The 12,763-nt window shown below is 41.2% G+C and overlaps 1 long non-coding RNA gene across 1 annotated transcript; it reads right to left on the reverse strand.

Annotated features, from left to right (window-relative positions):
• Nucleotides 1-422: 422 nt before the first annotated feature.
• LOC134329121 (uncharacterized) lies at nt 423-1,150 on the reverse strand. Its single transcript, XR_010014776.1, has 3 exons — nt 953-1,150; nt 796-864; nt 423-633 (listed from the first exon to the last, which is right to left on the reverse strand). It is a non-coding gene; the product is annotated as an uncharacterized LOC134329121 (long non-coding RNA).
• Nucleotides 1,151-12,763: the final 11,613 nt, after the last annotated feature.

A 12,763-nucleotide genomic window follows, 5' to 3' on the forward strand; every position in this document is an offset into this window, starting at 1 on the left:
GACACTGCTACCGACCGTGCCGCCCTATAATTTAATAAGTATACAGAATATTCAATATTTACATTTTCTCATTTCTGTCCACAAATTATGTATTTATTAAACTGTAAAAGAGCATATTTTAGACACACCAGGTTCTGTAAATATTTTGTATACTTTTTGTACATTAAAACATTAAGTCTAAACAAATTCTGTTTCCAATATTTATTATTTATTATTATTTATTATTATTATTTATTAATTATTTGTTACTCTAGGCTTGCGGAGCAGATGCCACTCAGCCCAAGAACTCTGCTCCCGAGTTGACACCTCAATTTTGTGAGCCATATCAAAAAGCTCCTGTTCAGTGCACACAAAAGCACAGGTGGGTGCATCAAGGTGGTGGTCTTTCAGAGGCAGAAGTGGGGTTGATAGAACATCAGGATGCAGCGTGATGGTAAAACAGGCTGCTGATATGACAGAACACTGCCCTCCTGCACCATACCAAATGCACACTGCACAGCTGGCTTGTTGAGTTCCATGCCCATGGTGGTCACCAGCGGCTTGTCTTCAAGGCTGAATTTTTCATAAGCCTCTGCCACTCTAAACATGCATGGATCCGGTAAAGGGCCCACCATGCCCCTGTAGAGTCCACTCCTACAAATTTAAGTAGAGACAATACCCCAAACTATAAGCATTCAGGTTAATAATAAATTAAAGTTAATTATAACTATTTATACATTTCAGGTGTGGTAGAGCAGGTAAATTGTACAACTGCAGGTCAAATGAGCAGATTTGTAAAGTAATTAATCACCTTACCTAACTACGCCTTGAGACTTTTGATTTGGCACAGGTGATCATGTTGTTGATTGGTCCTGGCTTTACACCCTAATAAGAGAGACAAACGTTGCTGTAATGTAGTTCAGACAGTGCATTAAATTAGAATGCTTATCAAGTGTGATTATTATAAACTTACAATTGTCCGAGGTTTGTGCCAGCGCTGTTCAGTTTCAGTACAGCTGTGCACAGGAGGAACTACTGGCACACTGAGCTGAGAGAAATGTGCAGTTTGAAAAAGCAAAGCCACTATGTGGTTGCATAGGGCAGTGCCTGCAACACATGAACTGCATGTGTGTGTCAGCACAACAGGAGATGAATCACGTAGCCCGATCTGTAAGGGGGTAAGCAAAATTAGTAATGACTTTGTTTAATTCATGGGTTCCTATACCAGTGCTGGTGATCCCACATCACATTTTTTGTTTTAACTTATCTAAAACCTGATTGAACTAATTAACAAATTAAGTTCCTCGTGGGTGAGGCTGAGTAAAGTGTTTAAAAATTGAGAGAAAAAACATGTATGGCATAAGCACCCCAAGAATGGAACCTGGAACCTCTTGCTTATTTTATAGCAATAGGTTTTGGATATAGAATCTAGAACATCAAAGAACAGTGAAGACTGATTTGAACATCTGAACTTCAGAGCAAAAAGAGATCCCAACCCAGTCATTAAACCCTATGTGTTGCATATTTTTCCACCAGATTTTTCCACCAGATTCAGCTCATTACCTAAGTAAAGGCTGGTCAAGTATGGCGTTCATAAGACTGACTTTAGGAATCCTGGATTGCCAATATGTTCATTGCTAGAGCAGTGTCTCTTAATGCTACTTCTGGTAACTCTAGATTAGGTATATTGAATTCTTGGTACGTTGAATCATGGAATATTTAAAACTGTATGGAGTGGTCAGGAACATGACTGAGAAACACTGCCATAGAGGGTCAAACTCAGCTCCTGGATGCCAACAGCTTTTTCCCATTTTAGAACAAGACAGTTATATAAGAAGTGAACATTAAATGAAGTTAATGCTAAACTCTGCAGTGCTGTGGACACAGGAGTGAAGTCTGAAACCCTTGGTTTAACCCTACACTTCCTCCCTACTCGTAAACTGTGCGCTGACTCGTTCTTCTTCATGGATCTGTAGCACAAGGCTCTCACACTGACCTCCCCTGACAGCCTGTCCCTATTCGACACTAAATAAAAATAACATACAAATTAATTGTACAGTTTGTACATTAGATAGCTAGTTACCTCATCGTTAGTAAACAAATTAGCAACGTTTTCATGCTGTTAAGCTGTGTTAGCAATACTGACCATTACAGCATAACAGGGTGAAAAAAGACTTAAAACTTCATAATTTTAATGGAAAACATGCCTAGAAGTAAATATCATGAACAACAGCCAAGTTGCAGTTTCAACATAATACTTCCACTTGTCAACAGGACAAACTAACCCAGCTAACACTAATGTAGTTACCCTTGCTAACGCTAGCTAAGTAGCTTCTTTCTGTACTTCGCGAGCTAACCTAAAATATAAGATAAGCGTTTCCTTACCTTCGTAGTTGTGGATGTATGACGAGGCATACAGTTTAAAGTCCTTCTCCAGCTTGCTATAAGGGGCTTTACTGCTCTTCTTACATATCCGATGAATGTCGTTAACGTTCATTTTTGGAAGCTCTTGCAAACACCGACTGAAAAATACCGCCATTGCGAATGTAGTGGAAAACCGGAAATGCCAAACCGGAAACGCTGGAGCAGCACTAAAGAAAATGCGGAAGTAGTTGTGCAAAGAGCCCATTAGCCCTGTATCTCTCAGCTAGATTTAGAGAGGACTACTAGTGGTGTGCAATACTGCAGAAATTGGTATCAATCCGATACCAAGTAAGTACAGGGCTAGTATTGATCTGATGCCGATACTTTTTAATGATTAAGGTTTATGCATCATCAAATTGCTAAATCTGAATGAATTTTCATGACTTTTAGGTGTATTCTTGTAATACATACATTTTTGTAAGTAGCTGCTCTCAGTAGGGTTGTAGATAAATTAAGATAAAGCTCAGATTTCTTGTTTATGGTGCTTTACTTTCTTATAACGTTATCATCATATCAACTCATACCACGTAGTTGTGTTTGCTGAATAAATACATTTGTACCATTTTAATAGTGACCGAATACACTGTAATATTCATGCATGATTGCACTGAATATGTTGTATGATTAAGTCTCATTATTAAGAGTCAGGGCTGGACTGAGAACAAAATTCAGCCCTGGACTTTTTTCTGGACCAGCCCACTACAAGCACATCGCGCTAAACATATCAAACCCCCATCCCACATATGCACATTTCATTTTTATATTTGTATAAATAATTTATAATTTATTATATTATATTTTATTTATCGCATGTATAAATACTTTAATATGTTCACAAGGGAAATGAACCATGAAAAGAAATGTTTTGTACTGTTAGGAAGTACCCTAAGTAGGGCATAGGCGACATTTGAGATGGGCCCACAGTCTCTTCTTAAACGGCATTACTAACGAAGCAGAGGCGCTGGACTATTTTTCTGCTCTTTGGCTATGCTGTAGTTCCTCACTGCCAAACAGGTTGTCCAGTTTCCTGCACTTTTCTACATCTGCTTGCAGCTCTCTGAAGTTAGGGTGCCAGTAAGACTGCAGTTAAGATTTACTTCGGTGGCCAGTTACAGCCATCATTTCCCTCGCCTCCAACCCTGCATCAGAAAGTTTCTGAACTGACAGTGCAAACTGACAGTGGCGTATTAATATGGAATAATGTGAGGTATGCGTATATCGGGGATTTTACAACAGATCTGGCGTGGCTCAGCCAATCAGATTTTAGGACCAGAACTATCTGTTTTATAATATGTATTTTTTGATTACAGTTCATCCTGGGGGAAGGACATATCTGTGATTGGCCAATGGACAAGCAGTCAGGATACTGTGGTGGGCCAATGCACACTTATTCAGGAATATTTAAAACAGAATTATTTTTCACTCTCTCAGCGGCCCACATACAGAGCGGCCCATCGGGAAAACTCCCGACCCTCCCAATGGCCAGTCCATCCCTGGTTAGAGTTGATTGCATATTGAAGGGATGCTGTGATTGGTTAATGAACATGCTAATTTGCTGTGGGTGGGACATAAGGGACAGTTGTTAGTATAATGGCGGAATAGTAATGTGATATGTAAATGTGCTGATGTTGAATAAAATACACTTAAACACCAATAACTCTTCATCCTGAATCTATTTAAAAATGAAAATCAAACATACACGTGTCCTTGTTCATTTAAAATAAAAAATCAACGCTATTCTGTTTACATGTATAAGCACAAAGTCAAAAGATAAGAGCCTCACTACACATGCTCCGATTCATGTGAGTAGGCTGTGCAAACTGCGTAAGGTGCATCTGTACTTTACGTACGTATAGTTTACACTATTATTTCCATAAACTTGCCCATATTTTTGTATCTGCAAAGCAAAGTATTCAAACACTTACAATCTTCCAATGCCTACCAATGTACCGATGTGTGTTAGGATTTTAACATCATAACAGCGTGATGGTACCACAGTAAACACAGTAGAGCTGGAGGTGAGGAGTTAAGCTGAGCATGTAAGATGTGAGAGGAACGAGTCTCTACACACATGATCTTTACTTTCGGGATAAACGTGCTGCATGTAGCAAAGAAATGTAAAACTAAAGTATTGATCCCATCACACTAGTATTGATCCGATATCAATACCAATGTTGGTATCGATAATATCCATAGTTGGTTCGATCCGCCCACCACTAAGTAGTACTACACTCTGTCCTAGACGTTCTTCCAAGCAGTTTCTCTAATGTCATGTTTAGTTTTACAGCATGCTTCTCTAACTCTGTTCTTTCTTTCTGATATCTTTTACAATCTGATCTTCTGAGTTTGACTGTTTTATGTGTATTACAGTGTTACAGAGTCAAAAAGTACCCCAAACTATTACTTCATGCTGAAGAAATATTTGTTCAAGGGGATGTAGCTGTCGATGTAGCTGTATACAGAATTTCAGTTAGCAATCAATGCTAAAAGTTTTTTTACCAATATACCCAAGAACTGAGGGAAATGTTGATATTCTCAGTATAGCTGAACACAGAATTTCAGTTAGCGACCAATGCTAAGTGTAATAATTGATATATTAGCAACTTACCTGAGTGAAATGTTAATGTTTCCAACATATCTGAACACAGTATTTCAGTTAGTAGTCAATGCTAATTGTAATTACTGTCATATTAGAAATATGGAGAAGTATTTCACTAATGTACCAACATACCTGAGGTAAATGTTTATATTCTTGATGTAGCTGTATACAGAGTTTCAGTTAGCGTTTAACGCTAAGTGCTAAGTAGTAATTGATATTTTAGCAATATGGAGACTTCTTGTTTAAATGTACCAGACATCCCAAGTCTCCCGGAAGTTCCCGGAATCTCCCGCATATACATAGCGGCTTTCTGATACCCGCAAGATAAAATACCCGTCAGATAAAATCTCCCGGAATCTAGAATGAGTGGCCAAGAGCGCACACGCACGTGTAACAGTGTAAAAAGATGCTTATGTTTATGTGTATAGTTATGAAATTCTTGCAAATGAGTTTAGCGCCATCTTTTGGTCACATGCCGCCAGCACGTTTTTCTATATAACCAGTTGAATGCTGGGAGATCCACAGCAGATAGACGGAGCACTGCTGTGGGCTGGCTGGCTGGCTGATCATTCTTTGTAATATCTATGTGGTTGCTGAACTCATTGTAGGCAGATGAATAAAGAAACCCTTCATCCACCAACCAGTGTCATGTGATAAAGGACAGGACGAGACACTAAAGGTCACATTGGTGCCGTGACTCGTGACTTCATTCAAGAACTGGAGGTCGTCCTGTCATCACTTCAGGTGGAAGCCAAGCTCACAGCATTAAGTGGCCTGTCACGTACAGTTCTCTTCTATTTTTATTTGGGTGTTTGTTGTTACCATATTTGTCTTAAGTCAGAAAGATGTATTCTAGTCCTGGTAACCAGCCTATTTTAAATACACCAGCGCCATCTGTTGGTAGAGGGAAGGGAAAATTTACACCGATACCTTTTTCTGTTGGTAACTCTGTCAACCATATTGATGTACCTGATCTTGATGAAGTGCCTGTAGCAAGCAATGTTAGCATACCCTCTGCATCTCACCAAAGTAGTGTTCCACGTACTTTAGACCCTGTAACTGCATCCACACCAAACTTAATGCATGACTACTCCGGTTTGGTTGATAGCATGAGCAGCATAATACAGCAACTTGGTCAACAGTTAGCTGATAGCATAATAGCTCACATTCCAGCTCCTAGCCCAACAGCTTCTCATTCTGACAATGCACAAGTAGACTCTAGCCTTAAGTCTCAGTCCATGAACAGTCAGGTTATGGATCTGTCTCAGGTTCATTTAGTCACACCTAGGAAAATTAAAGAACCTCCAACCTTTAAAGGAGATGGCTCAGATGCTGTTTCTATACAAGAATGGGAGGATCTTATGAAAACCTTCATTAAAAGAACCAATATAAGTTTGGGGGAGCAGGCGGAAGAAATCCTTGTGCACCTGCAGGGGAAAGCAAAAGATGTTGTAAGGTTTGGAATTCGTAACAGCAATCTTAACATTCAGAGTAACCCCGATGTAATTTATAGTGTCCTGAGGAAACACTTTAGCTGCACTAAGTATTCTTCCGTTCCTCTGGCTGACTTCTACACAACATTGCCTAAGGACAAGGAAAATCCCTTTGACTACTGGTTAAGACTGAACAAAGCTGCTGACACTGCCACAGAATGTCTGAGCGAACAGGGTAAGACACTAGATAACCCAACATTAGAAGTGACGCGCATGTTTATCAGAAACTGCCCAAGCAAAGACTTAGCCCTTACTTTTAGATCCAAGCCCATTGATAAGTGGTCAGCAGAAGAAGTACAGGAAGTGTTGAATGAATATCATGCCGAAACTAGCTTTTCAGCTGCTGCACCTGTGTTCACTGGAGGGAAGGTGAGCGTTGCTGTAAACAAGGTAGAGGTGGGTCCTAACCCAGTCAATAATTCAAGTGATCAGATTTCACAACAGACGCCAAGCCCAGACCATGCCAGTTTAACTCGTGTTGTGGAGATGCTGGAAAAGATTTTGCTTCGTGGCACTGACGTACAGTCTGGCTTTCGGAGAGGAAATGCCTACAAGCTACCGAGACTTGAAGGCTTTGACAAAACACCTTGTTCAATTTGCAATTATGCCACTCACTCTGCCCTTTCTCACTGCCGTGAAAAGAAACTGTGTTTCCAGTGTCATTCAGCTGGCCATGCACGCCGCAACTGCCCAGTGAAGACAAGCGTTATCCCTCAGCATCAGGAAAACGAACCAGTCTGCACTTCAGGGAGGGCAGCGCAGACAAGCATGATGAGCCTCCCAATGAAAACACAGGATCTGTTGAGTATCACGATTGTGATTCGCTTTCTGAATTAAGCAGTACTAGTTTAGCTTCATCCAAAACTGTCATTTTCCTTGGTTCTCAGAAAATCGCTACAGCTGATAGCTTGTTCTACACACAGGTGACTCTGCACAATGGTCCCAATTTCAGAGCTATGATAGACAGTGGATCAATGGCCTGCACCTTAAGTGAAGCTGCTGAGGCAAGCCTTTTATTACATTGTCAAGTCAAGTCAACTTTATTTATATAGCGCTTTTTACAATATACATTGTCTCAAAGCAACTTTACAAAATCCAGGACCAACAGATACAAAAACCCCTGTTGAGCAAGCCGAGGGCGACTGTGGCAAGGAAAAACTCCCTGAAAATTACAGGAAGAAACCTTGAGAGGAACCAGACTCAGCAGGGCCCATCCTTCTTGGGTGGCCTGGAGGATACTTTAAATAAATACACGATTTACACAAATCATACAAACACAGAATTAAATGATCTAAAAATCATAACTGGTAATAAATAGATAAATAAACAATTAAATAATAATAGAGTTGTTATCCGCTCTAGTCTTCAATAAAGTCTGTAGTGATTTCTTGTCGTTGCAATTACTCCAGACCCGTCACATCTGACAGGAGCAGCATCGTTGTCCCGGCAGTCTCGACTTTAATCCTTAACCTCGGCGGGTAAACAGGTTTCCATCAGAATGCCCTCCTGACATTCTGACATTCTGACATCAACATTGTCCTGACATTATCAAGCAAGTTTCTGAGGATATTGTCATTGTTGGCTGTGGGGGTCACCATGTAACTCCTAAGGGCTTGTATGATCTTGATGTTACTGTCTATGGGTGTAGAATGGTTATTCCTGCACTAGTTGTACCAGGCCAAACAGAGCAGATGATCTTGGGCAGCAATGCAATCAAGCACCTGTTAACGTCCTTGAAAGACACTGATAGTTATTGGAAGTTAATGTCCTTACCATGCAGTGATCAGAATGATGAGCTCTGTCAATTCATGTCTCTGTTGTCCAATACAGAAAGATGGAGGTGTGGTCCTGTTCCTGATAAGGTGGGCACAATACAGGTTAAAAAATGTGTGACGCTTGAACCACAGAGTGAACATCTTGTCTGGGGCAGGTTACCTAATTCGTCTTCAATGTCTGCAGGCAGCACAGTAATTGTTGAACCTACTCAGTCGAAAGCCTGGCCTAAACACATCTTTGTTGGGAGGGTTGTTACACCTTTATGGGGTGATAGATGGGTGCCTGTCAAAGTAATCAATCCCACTAATCACGCCGTAGTTTTAAAGAGAAATGCAAAGATTGCTGATGTTTCCCCCTGTATTGCAGTGGAAGATTTATCCAGTCCCACTGAAGTCCACTGTGGCACGCAGTGCACGCAAAATGTACAGTTACAGCCCAGGTCAGAGGAGGACATGGCACATGTTTTAGAGACGCTGGGATTAATGGATCTGGACTTAAAATCATGTGAGGTGTCACTAGAGTGCAAGGACAAACTGCTTCGACTCATTAAGCAGTATGAATCAGTGTTTTCCAGACACAAAATGGACTGTGGTGAAGCCAAGGGCTTTGTACATCGCATTCACTTGTTTGATGATAAACCTTTCCGATTGCCATACCGACGCATTCCTCCGAGTCATTACAGAAAGCTGAGAACTGCTTTAAATGAAATGGAAGAAAGAGGTATTATACAAAAGTCACACAGTGAATATGCATCACCACTCGTTCTGGTGTGGAAGAAAAACGGTGATCTTAGAATTTGCACTGACTTTAGATGGCTTAATGCTAGAACAGTGAAGGACGCCCACCCACTACCTCATCAAGCAGATTCTTTAGCTGCACTTGGTGGGAACGCATTCTTCTCCACCATGGATCTCACATCAGGCTTTCATAACATTCCGCTACATGAGGACGACAGGAAGTATACTGCATTTTCATCTCCCTTTGGGCTGCATGAATATACTCGTCTTCCTCAAGGTCTGTGTAACAGTCCTGCTACGTTCATGCGTATGATGATGTCTATATTCAGTGATCAGAACTTTACAAGCCTGCTTTGTTACTTAGATGATCTTTTGGTGTTTGGTCCAACTAAAGAGACTGCACTTCAGAGGTTGCAGATGGTGTTCTCCCGTCTTGCAGAACACAACCTAAAATTTGCACCTAAAAAATACAAAAACCCCTGTTGAGCAAGCCGAGGGCGACTGTGGCAAGGAAAAACTCCCTGAAAATTACAGGAAGAAACCTTGAGAGGAACCAGACTCAGCAGGGCCCATCCTTCTTGGGTGGCCTGGAGGATACTTTAAATAAATACACGATTTACACAAATCATACAAACACAGAATTAAATGATCTAAAAATCATAACTGGTAATAAATAGATAAATAAACAATTAAATAATAATAGAGTTGTTATCCGCTCTAGTCTTCAATAAAGTCTGTAGTGATTTCTTGTCGTTGCAATTACTCCAGACCCGTCACATCTGACAGGAGCAGCATCGTTGTCCCGGCAGTCTCGACTTTAATCCTTAACCTCGGCGGGTAAACAGGTTTCCATCAGAATGCCCTCCTGACATTCTGACATTCTGACATCAACATTGTCCTGACATTATCAAGCAAGTTTCTGAGGATATTGTCATTGTTGGCTGTGGGGGTCACCATGTAACTCCTAAGGGCTTGTATGATCTTGATGTTACTGTCTATGGGTGTAGAATGGTTATTCCTGCACTAGTTGTACCAGGCCAAACAGAGCAGATGATCTTGGGCAGCAATGCAATCAAGCACCTGTTAACGTCCTTGAAAGACACTGATAGTTATTGGAAGTTAATGTCCTTACCATGCAGTGATCAGAATGATGAGCTCTGTCAATTCATGTCTCTGTTGTCCAATACAGAAAGATGGAGGTGTGGTCCTGTTCCTGATAAGGTGGGCACAATACAGGTTAAAAAATGTGTGACGCTTGAACCACAGAGTGAACATCTTGTCTGGGGCAGGTTACCTAATTCGTCTTCAATGTCTGCAGGCAGCACAGTAATTGTTGAACCTACTCAGTCGAAAGCCTGGCCTAAACACATCTTTGTTGGGAGGGTTGTTACACCTTTATGGGGTGATAGATGGGTGCCTGTCAAAGTAATCAATCCCACTAATCACGCCGTAGTTTTAAAGAGAAATGCAAAGATTGCTGATGTTTCCCCCTGTATTGCAGTGGAAGATTTATCCAGTCCCACTGAAGTCCACTGTGGCACGCAGTGCACGCAAAATGTACAGTTACAGCCCAGGTCAGAGGAGGACATGGCACATGTTTTAGAGACGCTGGGATTAATGGATCTGGACTTAAAATCATGTGAGGTGTCACTAGAGTGCAAGGACAAACTGCTTCGACTCATTAAGCAGTATGAATCAGTGTTTTCCAGACACAAAATGGACTGTGGTGAAGCCAAGGGCTTTGTACATCGCATTCACTTGTTTGATGATAAACCTTTCCGATTGCCATACCGACGCATTCCTCCGAGTCATTACGGAAAGCTGAGAACTGCTTTAAATGAAATGGAAGAAAGAGGTATTATACAAAAGTCACACAGTGAATATGCATCACCACTCGTTCTGGTGTGGAAGAAAAACGGTGATCTTAGAATTTGCACTGACTTTAGATGGCTTAATGCTAGAACAGTGAAGGACGCCCACCCACTACCTCATCAAGCAGATTCTTTAGCTGCACTTGGTGGGAACGCATTCTTCTCCACCATGGATCTCACATCAGGCTTTCATAACATTCCGCTACATGAGGACGACAGGAAGTATACTGCATTTTCATCTCCCTTTGGGCTGCATGAATATACTCGTCTTCCTCAAGGTCTGTGTAACAGTCCTGCTACGTTCATGCGTATGATGATGTCTATATTCAGTGATCAGAACTTTACAAGCCTGCTTTGTTACTTAGATGATCTTTTGGTGTTTGGTCCAACTAAAGAGACTGCACTTCAGAGGTTGCAGATGGTGTTCTCCCGTCTTGCAGAACACAACCTAAAACTTGCACCTAAAAAATGCTCCTTCCTTAGACAATCTGTGAGGTTTCTTGGCCACATCATATGTGAGGATGGTGTTCAAACAGACCCAGAGAAGGTTAAGGCCATTAATGACATCCAGGCAACTGACCTCATGGAAGCTGACATGAAAACACCATGTGCAAAGAAAATCAGGTCATTTTTAGGTATGGTCATGTATTATCAGCACTTTATTGAGAGATGCTCTGCAAAGGCCAAGCCCCTTTTCAAGCTCACTGCTGAACCAGGCAAACATAACTCTGGGAAGGGAGGGCGAAATGCACCTAAGAAGGCAGGACACATCAAATTGTCTCCTTCTGATTGGTCTACAGCAGAGGTCACTAACAGGCGGACTGCGGTCCGGATCCGGACCCAGAAGCTGTCCCATACGGACCCGGACCTACAGCCAAAACAGAAAGTTATTATTTGAAACCTGACGGAGCGCTTCTATTTTAACCGGCGCAGCTTTTGTAGTCTTTACGGTAGCGGTTTAGCGGATGAGAAAACGCACAGACCAATCACGTGACACCCCTCAGCCAATCAAGTCTGTGCATTCCAGCCGGTAAACACTGCGACTCTACAGTGCAGACAGATGAGAGAGTTAGAGGCGAGTTACATGTGGAAAGACGGTGGAAAGAAAAAGAAAGATAGCGAACGTAGAAAAAACGAAGGGAGAGATACAGACGACTGTGCAGGAGAAAGTTGAGAAAAAGACGAGTGAGACAGAAGACAAATGGCGCTCTCCAAAAAAGAAACGTGTACAGCAAAAATACAGCATTTAATCCGTGATGGAGAGACTCATTTCTGTTCTTACTTCCCACTGGAGCACAATTTATTTTTATTTTCTCTTAATTTGATAAGAGAAAGGTTTGATAAGATGGGGCGGCCCGGGTCCTCTCTGTGTGGAGTTTGCATGTTCTCCCCGTGTTCGCGTGGGTTTACTCCAGGTGCTCCGGTTTCCTCCCACAGTACAAAGACGTGCAAGTGAGGTGAATTGGAGACACTAAATTGTCCATGACTGTATTCGATATAAACTTGTGACCTGATGAACCTTGTGTAATGAGTAAATACTGTTCCTGTCATGATGTAACCAAAGTGTAAAACATGACGTTAAAATCCTAATAAACAAACAGACATCTGATTTGACAGTCAGTTATTGATTACATGCAGATGTTGATACAACTACTAGGCTATTTATATATAATATACATCAATATATATGTTATATATACTGTATATATATATATATATATATATATATACAGTATATATATATAGTTAAACATTCCGGACCTTTGCTTTAAGAAATTTTCTCTAACTGGACCTCTTTACATTTTAGTTGAATACCCCTGGTCTACAGAATGTCAAGAGGCATTCGAGTCTCTGAAACTTGACATCGTGACAAGTGTCACTCTG

Source organism: Trichomycterus rosablanca, chromosome 15, assembly GCF_030014385.1.
Source record: "Trichomycterus rosablanca isolate fTriRos1 chromosome 15, fTriRos1.hap1, whole genome shotgun sequence".
In the NCBI taxonomy this organism is placed as follows: domain Eukaryota; kingdom Metazoa; phylum Chordata; class Actinopteri; order Siluriformes; family Trichomycteridae; genus Trichomycterus; species Trichomycterus rosablanca.